Raw genomic sequence first — 9,880 nt, 5'->3', positions numbered from 1 at the left:
ACACACACACACACACACACACACACACACACACACACACACACACAGAGATAATTATAAAGCACAAAGTAGAATATGACAGAAACATGTGAGATGTGGCCATCAAACAGAGGCACAGAGGAGAGGGCTGAATGACAGCACAGAGCTGATGCCATCTCTATAACTTCATGCTCATGTGACTGAGGACAAGTCAGTTCATCTATGTGGGTTCCATTTTCTTTGTATATAAAATGTAAGAACTGAACTAGATGACCTCAGAGCAGAGGTCCCTTCCAGCCCTGGATCTATGATCCGATAAAAGAATCATAGATTTGGAGGGAAGGGATCACTTCTATTGGGGGATCAGGGAAGGCTTCATGAGGAGATAATGCCTAAGCTGGGGCTTGAAAGGAAGACAAGAATTTCAATAGGCAGCAATGTCTCTACATCTTTAGAGTGCACTCCATGGGGCAGGCATGTGGAAGGGCAGCACTTAGAAATGTGTGGCAGCAGAAAAGGGCAGGATGAGATTGGAGCACTCCATTTTGGTAAGAGGAGGTAGGCATACATTCAACAAACCTTTATTAAGCACCTACTTACTAACTGTGTGATCTGAGCAAGTCACTTAACCCTGTTTCCCTCAGTTTCCTCATCTGTAAAATGAACTGGAGAAGAAAATGGCAAACCACTATAGTATCTTTGCATAGAAAACCCCCAATGGTGTCACAAAGAGTCAGACACAACTGAAACAACTGAAAAACAATAAAAATCTGTGCCAGGTACTGTGCTATGCAATGGTGGGGGGTGATGATGGTGTTGATAATGATGAGAGGTAGCATTTATATAGCTATGTGTGCTAAGTGCTCTGCATATGTTAACCCATTTTGTCTTCACAACAACCCTATTAGGGACTGTTATTACCTCCATCTTATAGATGGGAAAACCAAAACGAAGAAAGTGACTTGTTCAGGATCACACAGTTCTCAGGAGGGACAGAGCTTACATTCTACTTGGGGGTGGGGAGGTGAACCACATGTACATAAATAAGCAAATATAAACTATATGCCAAAATAAATATGAAGTCATGTTGGGGGAGGGCACAAAAAATCTGGAGGAATCAGGAGAGGTTTCCTGCAGAAGCTGACCCTTGAGTAGAGTATGGAAGGGTTCTAGGCATTCTAAGAGGCTAAGGTAAAGATGGAGAGCATTCCAGGCATGGGTGAACAGCCCATTCAAAAGCATGGAGGTTGGAGATGAAATATTGTGCATAGGGAATTCAAAATAGGCCGCTTTGTGTGACAAATAGTGTGAAAGGGTAGGGAAGAAAAGTGAAATATGGTTGGAAAGGTTGGTTAGAGTCAGTATATCTTGAGAGCTGGAAATAAAGCATCACTATCCTCATGACATGATCGGGTGTGTACATTAGGAAGATTAATTTGGAAATTCTGTGAGGGACAGTTTGAGCCTGGGGAAGATTAGAAACAGAAACTCCAGGTAGGAAACTTAAAATAGTCCAAGCAAAAGATGAGGTTCAATGAATTAAGGTGGTAGTGAAGGGAATGGATGCAAGAAACTGTGGAGGAAGAATCAATCAGATGTGACAATTTGGGTGGTGGGGTGGGGGATGGCAAGGGAAAAGAAGAAGTTAAAGAAGATCATAGAATTTAAGGGCCAGGAAAGGATCTCCAATTATATCTGGCTCAACCCATGCTTAACCAAGACTATTTTTTACAAGACCCTCAACAAGGCTCAGCCCACTTTTACCTGAAACTCCCAGCGAAGGGAAATTAACTGCCTTTGGAGGCAGCCCATTCCACTTCAGAGGACCCCTAGTTGTTAAGATCTTTTCTTCTTTTCTTATAGTGAGTCTAAATCAGACTTTGAAATTTCTATTATTTTTTCCCATTTCTGTTTTCTGAAGCAAAGAAAAATTTAATTTTGTGAAGGATAAGGACAACCTGAACATGTTTGTAGGCAGAGAGGAAGGCAAGCCTGGAGGAGGAGAGACTGGAGATTCCAGAAAGAGTAGAGGCACAAAGTCCTTAGGGAGGCAACATGGAGTGAGCTCAGGTGGGGCCAGTTAGCCTTGGGAAAGAAGAATTTGAGGGACAATAGAGAAGGGATGAGAAAAAGATAAGTGAAAGCAGAAAGAGGCTTAACGAGGCTCAGGAGGGGTGTTCTAGGAGCTCACAGTGCTTTTTATTGTGACAGTGAAGTGGGGGGAGGGAGGTGACATTGGGAATTGAGAATAAAGGTCAGCCATTATCAGGAGTGGGGGTGGGGTGGATAAATGGGGTGCTAGGAAGTCGCTCAGAGATGATAAAAAAACAGATTTTTGTACAGCTGGGAGAGTCCACTTGAGAGTAAATTAATTTGTCCTATGGTGGTTATATGAGCAGGCAAAAGGGAATGATACTTCTCTGGCTGTACAAGGTAGGGGACAATATGGACCTAACAGAAGCAAGAAAAGGAAAGTCAAGGCAACTATCCTTATGCTTGGTACTATGGGGTAGATGAGAGAAGATCCTGCCCTGGAGAAGTCCTTCTCTGGATGGAGAGGAGACTCAATACCATGAGACAATGAGAGAATAACACAAGGAAGGAAGTGATTAAGCATCAAATATCAGATTCCTATTCTATTGACTTCAGGTCAGAGGAGGGAGTGTTCAACCCTATCTACCTGATTAACTTAAGGTGAGCTCTCTGGAAGATGTGAATCTTTTATTTTTATTTGTGTATGTATGTTTTGGAGGGGGGAAGGCAGGGAAATTAGAGTTAAGTGACTTGCCCAAGGTCACATGGCTAGTAAGTGTTAAATGTCTGAGTCGAATTTGAACTCAGGTCCTCTGGACTCCAGGGCCGGTGCACTGCACCATCTAGCTGCTGCTAGAGGTGAGTCTTGAGTAGGACCCTGATAGATGGGATAGGATTTAAATAGGAAGACAAGAGATGGGATGGCATTTCAAGTGAAAATGGTGGGGAACCACAAAGGCTCAGAGGAAGGAATGAGGCTGGTGTGTTTGAGAAAAAGTAATCTGACCAGCCTAGCTGGAACAGAGGGTGTTTTGGGGAGCAGTGAGAGATCAGGGTGGAAAGATGAGGAGATTGCAGCCCCATGGGTCTGAAGAAAAGGAAAATGCTTTTATTTAGCAGAACAAGAGGGGTCAGGCTGAGTAACTGCTCTGAAGTGTCAACTTCAAACAGGTACCTGTTTCATTTCAATTCAACAAATATTTTATTAAGCACCTACTGTATATAAGGTGGCTGTCTTTAGTACTGAGGTGCAGTTTGGTATAGAGGAAAGAGTATGGCCCTGTGAGGAGACCTGAATCTGAATCTCAGGTTCTCTATTTAGGACTTGTGTAGTCCCAACAAGTGCACAACTCAAAAGGGCTGACTGAGTTTTGTCCACTTGATACAACAACAAAGTGTAGGTGCAGAGAACCAAGGACTCGCTCTCAGTGTAGGATACAGTGTGGGATGGAGGAAACATAGTTCCTGCCTTCAAGGATGACAATTGAATATGGAAAACAGTGCCTGCCTCTAGGGAGAATGGAGCCAGAGATGCAGACTCAGACCCTGCCCTCAAGAAGCCCTCTCTCTGAGGAGGAGGTAGACCACCCCCCATCTGCTGGTTGTCCCTAATTTGAGAGAACCTTGGTCTGAGGTGGAGTGCAAGTACAGATTCATAGAAACAAAATTCAAAATGAGGAGTGCAAGTCTAACAGGTGGTGTTTGTTAGGAGACTGTCCCAGTGGCCCATGGACCTAAACAGACTACCTCATCTCTTCTTAATCCCACCCTTTAAAAGACTAAAGGTTACAAGTGGAGCTAGATTTGGGCTTCAAACTCCAAGATCTATCTACAGAGGACAGAAATGTTGGGATACCCAAGTCTCTGTTGCTCTGGAAGGTCTGCATAAGGGCAGATAGAATCAAGGCTTCAGCTGAGGTTATGAAACTGAACTGTCATATAATTCAACTTCAAACAAGCAGAGATGGGAAGATCTCAAAGGATTCCAGGGTCAAAGATTTAGAGCAGAAAGGTACATTAGAGATCATCAGAGCCACCCCTCCCCCATTTTAGAGATGAGGAAATGGAGGCTGAAGTGAATTGTCCAAAGCCACGTGGGTAATAATAGACAGAAGCAAGACAGGAGTCTAGGTCTTCTGATATTTAAATCTAGGCAGGACACTATTTTCTGTCCCCCTCTCACTTCCAATTCTATCCTATCACCTTTTTTACAAAAAAAAAAAAAAAAGTTTACTTTTAGTTTACAAAAAACAGTTCCACAAGTTTTTGACTTCCAAATTTTCTCTCCCTCCCTTTTCTCCCCACTCCGCTGCCCTATGGCGGCATGCAATCTGATATAGGTTCGACATATACCTTCACATTAAATATTAGTCAAGTTGTAAATAATTATAACCAACGGGATGAGCAACGAGGAAGAAGAAACAAAACAAAACAAAATGAAAGAGAGAGCAGGTAGCTTGCTTCAGTCTGCATTCAGACTCCATAATTCTTTCTCTGGATGTAGATAGCCTTTTTAATCATGAGTGCTTTGGATCTGTCTTATAACCTTGTATTGCTGAGAAGAGCCCAGTCTATCAAAGTTTGTCATCACAGATACGATGTGTCTGTAATTGTGTACAATGTTCTCCTGGTTCTGCTCTCCTCACTCAGCATCAGTTTATATAAGACTCTCTAGCTTATTATGAAGTCCATCTGTTCCTCATTTTTTATAGCACAATAGTATTCCATTACATTCATATGTCACAACTTGTTTAGCCATTCCCTAATTGAAGAGCATCCCCTTGATTTCCAATTCTTTGATGCCACAAAAAGAGCTGCTATAAATATTTTTGTACTTATGGGTCCTTTTCCCATCTGTATGATCTCTTTGGGATACAGCCCTAGAAGCGGTATTTCTGGGTCAAAGAGTATGCACATTTTTATAGCCCTTTGGTCATAGTTCCAAATTGCTTTCCAGAATGGTTGGATCAGATCACAACTTCACCAACAATACATTAGTGTTCTGATTTTCCCACACCTTCTCCAGCATTTATCATTTTCCTGTTTTGTCATGTTACCCAATCTGACTGGTGAGATGTGGTACTTTAGAGCTGTTTTGATTTGCATTTCTCTAATCAATAGTGATTTAGAGCATTTTTTGCATATGATTATAGATATCTTTAATTTCTTCCTCTGAAAACTGCCTGTTCATATCCTTTGACCATTTATCAATTGGGGAATGACTTGTATTCTTATAAATTTGACTCAGTTCTCTGTATATTTTAGAAATGAGGCCTTTATCAGAGACATTGGTTATAAAAATTCTTTCCCAATTTTCCTAACCTTGGTTACAGTGACTTTGTTTGTACAAAAACTTTTCAATTTAATGTAATCAAAATTATCCATTTTGCATTCTGTAATACTCTCTGTTCTTCCCTTCTCCATAAATCTGTTAGGTAAACTATTCCTTGCTCTCCCAGATTGCTTATAATATCAGCCTTTGTACCTAAATCATGAATCCATTTTGACTTTCTTTTGCTATAAGGTACAAGATATTGGTTTATGCCCAGTTTCTGCCATACTATTTTCCAGTTTTCCCAGCAGTTTTTGTCAAATAGTGAGTTCTGATCCCAAATATCCTATCATCTTTTCTTCCCAACTTGATTTTTTTTTAAGTTTAGAAAGCTTTTGTTGAGACCTGTACTTAAATCTAGAGTTTACACTAAGGCTACATTACCATTTGCTTTGCCCCTTCCAAGAATTTACCTTGAGGCCCACGCCTCAGAGAGAATGGAATGAGGAAGTCTGGAAGATTTGGGGGATAGTCTCCAGATAAAGTTCCCAGAGAAGCCCTGAGCTACCCTCCTTACTATGCGACCACAACATTCTTTTTCCTAATATAATCCAAGGCAATTCTGTTTACCCAGTAATAAACCCAGGCCCCTCTGAGGGGACTCAGATGGTTAAGAATCTAGTATGTCATTCAGTAAACTCAGATGTGCTCGCAAAATTGAAGCAAGCATTGAGGAGATCCTTATTTACCAAAAAATGAGTCAATTCACACTTTTGGCTGAAAGGATGATTATAAAAAGCCTCAGGCCTTAGTCGGGAAGTAGCAATCATTTCAAACCACCTTTTGGGTTTCAAAAAGCCCCACTGTTCCTTGATTTATGTGATGGTACAAAAAATTCCTTTGACTTTTTTGGTCTGCAATAGGCTGGCTCTGCTCTGGAAATGAACCCACTTTCCACACCCTTCTTGCCCTTTTCTGGAAACTCCCATACCTTATTTTTTAAATTCACCAGACAAACCCTAGTAACTCACTCCCCACAGACACCAGTGATAGGAAACCAATCAAACCTAAGCCTGCCCCCTCCACTTAAGATCTTTGTTGAGTTCCTCTTTTGTGGAGATGGGAGTACCCAGTCATTACACCCAGTAATTAGAAGGAGTTAAGAATGCTGGGAAGGCTAGCCAATTCTGAGGGCAATCTTACAGTGGAACATTGCTAATCTGCCTCCTCCCATTCCTTAACTTCTCTTTCCTCCTACTGTAACCTACAGAACATCACACCTGAAGGTCCAAGGGCCTCCTTAATAGTCTTCTTCCCATGATACCACTTTTCATGTTCTGGTCCTTTGGTATCGTATATCATCACAGGCCTTGCCTTGAATGACTTAAAATACACAATGCAAAATGTCTCTGGCTTGAGGCAGCCAAGAGTTGTAAGGAGAGAGCAGCACTAGGCTTAAAGCCAGTCAGTTCTTAGTTCAAATCAGCCACTTATTAGCCCTGGGATATTGGGCAAACTTCTTCATTTTCAGTCTCAGTTTCCTAACAGTAGGGCAGCTAGGGGGCACCATAGTGCATAGAGCACTGGATGTGGAATCAGGAAGACTCGTCTTCATGAGTTCAAATTTGGCCTTGGACACTTGGGCTGTGTGACCCTGAGCAAGTCAGTCAGCTCTGCCTTAGTTTCCTCATCTATAATATGATCTGGAAAAGGAAATGGCAAACCATACTCTAGGATCTCTGCCAAATGGGGTCATGAAGAGTAGTACATGACAAAAATGGCAAAATTATTGTGTATTACTGGCTCCTCTCACTTTCTTTGAAATCTCCTGCTAAGGCCCTAAACTATTGGAATGAGCTGGAACAGTAAGATCACAAAATTTCGTTAGAGAGAAACTGAAAGATCATCTGGCCCAACCTAGTCATTTGATAGATGAAGACACTGAGTCCCCGAGGAGGGACTTGCCTAAGGTTACCGAAGGAGAAAGAAACTAAGGCAGGATTTGAATGCAAGTCTCCAAATCCAGAGCTCTGACCGATAGATCACATCACCTCTCAGAGGTCTCTCTGAAGCTTGTGGGCTTAATAACAGATGGGAATCCATTTTCAAGTCAACATCTCACTGAAAGTACATAGACTGCAATCCAATCAGGCAGAGAGATGCTAAGTAAGTTTTACCTTGATAGACCAAAGACAATGTGGGGTAAGGGAAAGAATTCTGAACTCACAAAGCTTGGGTTTGAATCCTGGCTCTGACATTTGCTGTGTGGTTGTCAGCAAGTTGCTTCGTCTCTCAGATCCTCAGCTTCCTAGTCTATAGAATGGGGAAGAGAAATAAGAAGCAGGGCACCACCCAACCACAGGATTGTTTTGAGGAAAGTGCTTTTGTAACATTGAAGCACCCAACTCTACCAAGCTGGAAAGTCCTCAGGCATGGCATATCCTGTTGTCTGAGGACAAGTCTAAGTCTAGGAAGGTTTATTATCATGAGGATCACCACCAGGTGATTAATGTTCAAAGTCTTGAAAGACCATCATCCAGCCAGGATCATGAAAACTCTATGGGGGCTGTGGTTCTACTCCAATTGATGAGTGATGATCTAATCAGAATATCGGAAGTTGAGTGACATCTTACTCTCTCACAAATAGTCAAAAGTTGGCTTGCCTCTTCCACAATTCTACCATCCCTTTCATTACTCCTCTTGGCCTGTCTTGTGTCTTTTGATACTACCCTTTCCTCCCATATGGTTATTGTCTCCTTCTGAACTTTTCTCTTTTTGTGGAGAGTACCAAGCTTATTTTATTCATCCAGGTTCTCAACCTTGTCATTATCCCTGACTCCTCCCATGTCCAATCATTTAATAGATTTCGTCATTTTCACAGCCACCACCTCTTATATATACTTCTCTCTGTCATAGCCTCAGAGGTGGCTGGTAAATATTTAAACTCACTCCCTTGGGGAGGAGGGAGGAGGAAGAAACTATGAGCATGACCCAGTTGTAAGTTTAATCTTCACTAAACATATTCTCCATTACTTTCTTAAATCTAAATAATCAACAAAACAATGAATCAGGCCTGAATTTGTAGTGCTTATGGATTTCTGAGGTGTGAATGCTCACATTGAAAATGTGATAATCAGCACTCCAGAGCCAGTACAAGCTGGTCCCAGCACACCACTGCTAGTCTCTACCTCAGGCCTCTCTCTCCCTCCTCCAATCCATCCCTTCCATAATAGTCAAAATGATTTTCTTAAAGTGTAGTTCTAACCAGATCACTCTCCTGTTCAAAAAATTCTACTGGCTCTCTATTAACTCTAGGATCAAACATGATTTTGTCTTTATTTCATCCTTTTTAAAATTTATATAAGTGTAAGCTTTGTTGCTGTTCATTCTTCATTTTTGAAAATGATCAATGACTTTATAGTGTGATTTCTTGACTCCTTGCTGAATTCGATTTAAGTGAGGCAGAGTTGCCCTAAGTCATCTGCCTCACTCTCTCTTCCTCAGTCATCGAAGTCCAGAGGCAAGACAAGAGTCAGGACCAATGTCAATGACTCGGGAGGTAGTGGATGACCATGGCGTCTTTGATGTCTGACCAAGCTCTATGAACTCCACGGTACCTGCTTCAGTTGCCTTGATGACCTTTGGAACAAAAAGTCCTCCTCTGCCCATTCTGCTGGGGGAAGTCTTCACATGCTTGGGATAGACAGCTTCAGCCCTTCAGCCCTCATGGTTACTCTCAATCATCTGCTGAGGTTTTAGTGGGGTGTGGCTACTGCAGCTCCAGCTTCTTGGAGTCACAGGTGAGAGTCGGGTGACTGGTGGATACCAGAGGTGGATAAGCAGCCCTGAAAAAGAACTGAGCAAGCCCTCACACCAAAGGTTCAAGTCCTCCCTGAGCAATCTATCTAAATACATGCACGTAACTTATAAATAAGTAAATATACATATATTGAGGGCACAGGCACAAATAGTTTTGTTTTTGTTTTTTTACTAATAGAGGTTCATGATCACAAAAATGTTGTAGCCAAATACATTAAGACACAAAGGGTCAGAGTCTGGTTGGGAAGAACACTTAACTCATGTCCTTGGTCCATCTTCTCCCTCCTCTCCTGCTCTGTGGTATAAAAATAGCTGGTCAGGTTATCCAGGCTTTATCTGCACTATTTGAATTGGCTGATTCAGTGGATATTTGGCACTTGGGGGTTCTCCTCTATGATTCTCCCCTGGCTTGTCAGCTTTACTGTTCCAGGAACACACCAAGCTTATCTCCTCCTCTGTCCTGCCATCCCAGGCTAATCACAGGGTCCAGCCAAACTGGCCTTCCTGCTACTCCTCATTCCTGACATTCTATTTCCTGTCTTGGCCTTTTAATGTCTATAATGAATGCATCCCCCCTCAACTCTATTTCTTGGAATCTCCTGCTTCTTTCCAAGTTCCCACATGAAGTCTTTTCTTATTCCAGCAGGCAGCTCAGTGGTACAGTGGATAGAACATTCAGCCTGGAGCCAGGAAAACCTGAGTTCAAATCCAGTCATAAACACTCACTAGCTGTATGACCCTGAGCAAGTCACTTAACCCTGTTTGACCAGTTTCCCC

This window comes from Petaurus breviceps, unplaced genomic scaffold (assembly GCF_028583685.1).
Source record: "Petaurus breviceps papuanus isolate PSGF00001 unplaced genomic scaffold, PetGlider_PUasm1.0 90825, whole genome shotgun sequence".
Lineage (NCBI taxonomy): Eukaryota > Metazoa > Chordata > Mammalia > Diprotodontia > Petauridae > Petaurus > Petaurus breviceps.
This window is presented reverse-complemented; position numbering follows the sequence as displayed.